The sequence below is a fragment of the Penaeus vannamei genome, chromosome 38, assembly GCF_042767895.1.
Source record: "Penaeus vannamei isolate JL-2024 chromosome 38, ASM4276789v1, whole genome shotgun sequence".
NCBI classification, from domain to species: domain Eukaryota; kingdom Metazoa; phylum Arthropoda; class Malacostraca; order Decapoda; family Penaeidae; genus Penaeus; species Penaeus vannamei.
Window position 1 is genome coordinate 5,530,592 of NC_091586.1, and position 5,000 is coordinate 5,535,591.

A 5,000-nucleotide genomic window follows, 5' to 3' on the forward strand; every position below is an offset into this window, starting at 1 on the left:
AAACCTCAGGGCTCAGACGCACCGCTCCTTATCCCTCTCTCTCTTTCTCTTCCCCTTCTTTTCCCCTCTTCTCGGCATAATAGTAAGCGCCGCGGCAACATAATTCATTCATATCAACCACAGAGGGGAGTGAAGTGGAGGAGGAAGGGAGGGGAGGAGGAGGAGGAGGAGGAGGAAGGATGGGAGGGAGGGGGGGGAGGGAGGGGGGGCAGGGAGGGGGGGGGGGGATAGGGAGGGGTAGATGAAGGAAGGAAGGGAACGGAGGTGGAGGAGGATGAATGGGGGGAGGGGGGTAGGGAGGAAGGAGGACGGAAGGAAGGGATGAGGAGGAAGGATGGGGGAGGACGGAAGGAAGGGAGAAAGGGAGGAAGAGGAAGGGGCTTAGGGAACGGATGGCAAGGATGGAGGGGGGACATGGAATAGTGAAAGGGGGAGGGGGGGGAAAGGACAGGATGAAAGGGGAAACTATTGGGAGGAAATGGGAGAAGGAAGGAAGGGGATAAGGAGGAGGGTAGTGGGGGGAGGGGAGGAGGAGGAGGAGAAGGGGAAGATCTTGAAGAAGCAGACGTCTCAACTCTTTTTTTTTCTGGCATCTTGTCTCTTGGACTCTAACTTTTTTTTTCTTTTTTTTTTCTTTTAACCGAGAATATATGTAGAACAGCAGATCTTTCAACGCGCGTGTGTGTACATGTGTATTTTTGTGTGAAATTACAGAATGTATGTAGTGTGTATATGTATGTGTGCATATATATGTGTGTGTATGTATGCGTGTGTATGTATGCGTGTGTATGCACACACACACACACACACACACACACACACACACACACACACACACACACACACACACATACACACACACACACACACACACACACACACACATATATATATATATATATATATATATATATATATATATATATATATATATATATATATATATATATATATATATATATATATATATATACATATATACATATAAACACACACACACATTCCTCTCCGTGTGTATCCGTGAGTGGATAATCGCTTTTCCCGAGCCCTCTCCTCGCCTCCTCTCTCCGCCTCCCTTCTACGTAATCATCAAAGACATTAAGCGATCACATACGACCGCTATAGCCTCCTTGGCCGGCGAAAATAGTGGCCCATTTAGAGGACATGAATAGCGCTGGCTTCCTGTATCCTACCCGAGGATAAAATGCTTTTAAAGATTGTAGATAAAAAAAAGGTCTATATAATTCTTCCTTTTTTTTTCTCGCATCCTTCGCAAATATCATAAAGAATCCTCTTTTTAAAGGCGACTTAATTTTCCTCGTGATAGTCAATAACAAGGTTTGTGAAAGGGAAAAAAAGTTTGGTCCGAAAACATTTAAGAGGTTGATTATTGCAATATAGAAGTTTGGAAGGGCGCAGAGAGAGGCTGAACCTGCAATTTACGCACACGTAACAGGCGCATACACACGCACACACATTTTCCATCCTTTTTTATGCACATACGATGCATAAGTGTCACCACATTTAGTAATTCCTACATACACGCATAAGTAAACGCTCAGAAGTATAAGTATATATCCTTTCACACCATAACACACAAATTATATTTCACAGGAACACAGGTAATCACGTTTGCATAGATAACTGAATAGATCAATGGATAGATGGATATAGATACATACATATATATAACTGTAAATTCCCTCGCTGACAGGGCCTCAAACGCTCAGAAGGCAACGAACTATAAGACTAAAAAAAATCTTAAAGGTTTATACAGTCCTATGGTTTAATTCTCTCGCGGTGTTAACAGGAAAGAATGTGATCCTCAACAGGTAAAGTCTCTCCTTTTATAAGTATAATAAGTTACTATCATACATTATTACATATATGTGTATGTTTGTGTGCATATGTACAAGTATGTCAATGCCTGTGTCATGTACGCGATGTACGTATGTATCTACGGATGCGTATATGTGTACGTTTGTGTGCATATGTACAGCTACGTCTCTGCATGTGTCATGTATATACCAGGTATGTATGTATTCAAGTATGTGTATGTATGTTAGACGTATACACAACGTACACATAGCCCACATACACATCCCTCTTTGCACTTATCTCGTCGTCCAGCAACATAGCCTCCGCCGCCCCCGTCAAAGTTCTTCCTGAATCCATTATGCAAGCTATCAGGGTCAATTACTGCATCAATTTAATGTAGGATGGGGCGGTAGGATGCTTCCATTACGGCTTTGCGACCCCGTGAATAGGCCGGAAAGGATTCATTGCAAAGGAAGAAGTTTTTGTCACTGACGTCACTATATTTGGAGGATTTATTTATTTATTTATTTTATTTTTGGGGGGGGATTATAATGACTTATGAATGGGAAGTAAATTGCGTGACATCAAATAGCATTTGTGATGAATCTTACAAAGCGTATTAATGGCTGTTTGTGTATTCATACCTTTGCCGGTTTGGAAATTTACGTGGGAAGAAATATTATTTTACTTTTATCATACTTTTCCAGTCAAAGAAAAATGTTTGTCTATGCAAGTTGTTCACGTATGTATGCATCTAATATGTATGTAAATGGTCGTGGATGTTTAAAAAAGGACTGTAATTATATGTATATATATATAAATTTATATATATATACATATATATATATATATATATATATATATATATATATATATATATATATATATATATATATATATATATATATATATATAAACACACACACACACACACACACACACACACACACACACACACACACACACACACACACACACACACACACACACACACACACACACACACACACACACACACACACACACACACACACACATACACACGCACACACACACACTGATACGTGTACATGTGTTCTCATGTATATAATTCAAAAACAAACACAGATGGACATGTATATCTCTTTACACAAGAATACATACAAATATCCCCATGACTATTCCCCCCCCCAAAAAAAAAAAAAAGAATTTAAAGAAGGTTATGCCAAGATGGTAGAAGGAAGTGAGCTCTGCACAGAGACAATTCTCTTGACTAACCACACCATCAAGGATTTGGGGTATTGCATCTGCATATTCATTGAATATCAAGAGACAGGAAATCCAAGGGACAGAAGCCCCGGCGGAATAGTGTTGGCAGCCAGGAGAAAACGCGAGAAAGATTAAAGTGGTTCGTTGGATCACCATACAACTCGGTAATGAGAGACGCCTGATGGGAGAGAGAGTGAGAGAGAGGGAGAGAGAGAGAGAGAGAGAGAGAGAGAGAGAGAGAGAGAGAGAGAGAGAGAGAGAGAGAGAGAGGGAGAGGGAGAGGGAGAGGAGAGAGAGAGAGAGAGAGAGAGAGAGAGAGAGAGAGAGAGAGAGAGAGAGAGAGAGAGATTGAGCGAGAGAGAGAGAGAGAAAGTGAGAGAGCGAGAGAGAGAGAGAGAGAGAGAGAGAGAGAGAGAGAGAGAGAGAGAGAGAGAGAGGTGAATGAGAGATAGAGAAGGGAGATAAAAGAGATATGAGATAAGGGAGAAAGAAAAGAGATAAAGAGGGTGAAAAAGAGATGCAGATATAAGGAAGAAAAAAGAGAAAGAGGTGAGAGATAGAGAAGGGGGAAAAAGAGATGTAGAAATAAGGAAGAAAGAGAGAGAGAAGAGGGATATAAAAAGAGACAGAAAAGGGAGAGAAAGAGATACCGAAAGAAGGAAGAAGAGAGAGGAGAGAGACATAACGAGAGAGAGAGGAGAGAGACATAACGAAAGAGAGAGAGAGAGAGAGAGAGGAGAGAGACATAAAGAAAGAGAGACAGATAGAAAGAAAGAAGTGAGGATAAGGATGCAAATAGCAATGATTGTCTCTTTAAAGTATATAAAAGCGAAACATGACACTCGAACACGTGAAATACTTTCCAAAAATAAACGAATAAAAAAAAAACAACAAATAAAAGCTAAAAAAAAAAAAAAAAAAAAAAAAATTAACATACAAGTTGTTCTCCCAAAATATACCTGAAGATAATTACGGTCGGATCAAAACTCGCTCTCTCTCTAAATGTGGAGCGAGAGGAACCCGTACATGAAATTTCACAGGATTTCCTTCCCATCACACTTATGACCGAGGGATTTGAGTTCAGTCCAACGACGGTAGGAATGCAAATGAAATATGAATAATTAAGTCTTCCTCTGAAACAATTCTTCTTCGGGTATTACGGAATCTCTGATATGACTCTGCCGTGGGAATTTTCCCGTGCTTAGGACATGTATTGCGATGGGCATATCTATGTATGTATATTTCTATCTATCTATCTATATATATGTATATATATTTCTCTCTCTGTCCCTCTGTCTGTCTCTCTGTCTGTATATATATATATATATATATATATATATATATATATATATATATATATATATATATATATATATATATATATATATATATATATATATATATATATACAGAGAGAGAGAGAGAGAGAGAGAGAGAGAGAGAGAGAGAGAGAGAGAGAGAGAGAGAGAGAGAGAGAGAGAGAGAAATAGATATAGGGATATAACTTTGAACATGTAATTATTTCACTCTAAATTGCGTTTACATAGCAAATATTGGTTTCATCTAGTTCATAAAATGATAACCTGTCTGGAACAAGAAATACTGAAAGAGGGAGATGATATCGAGGTAAGAGAGAAATATATATATATATATAGATATATATATATATATATATATATATATATATATATATATAGAGAGAGAGAGAGAGAGAGAGAGAGAGAGAGAGAGAGAGAGAGAGAGAGAGAGAGAGAGAGAGAGAGAGAGAGAGAGAGAGAGTGAGAGAGAGAGAGAGAGAGAGAGAGAGAGAGAGAGAGAGAGAGCAAGCGAGAAAATGAGACAGAGAGGGAAAGAACAAGAAAGAAAAGGAGATAGATAAAGAGAGAGAGAGAGACGGAGAAAACAGGAAGAAACGAAAGAAACACACAGAGGAG

General features: G+C 39.2%; 1 protein-coding gene across 1 annotated transcript in view; it reads right to left on the bottom strand.

The window, feature by feature from the left end:
* The window catches only part of LOC138859731 (cell adhesion molecule Dscam2-like), a 131,126-nt gene that overhangs the window by 42,755 nt on the left and 83,371 nt on the right, over positions 1-5,000 (bottom strand). The gene's annotated exons all lie outside the window — the stretch shown is intronic.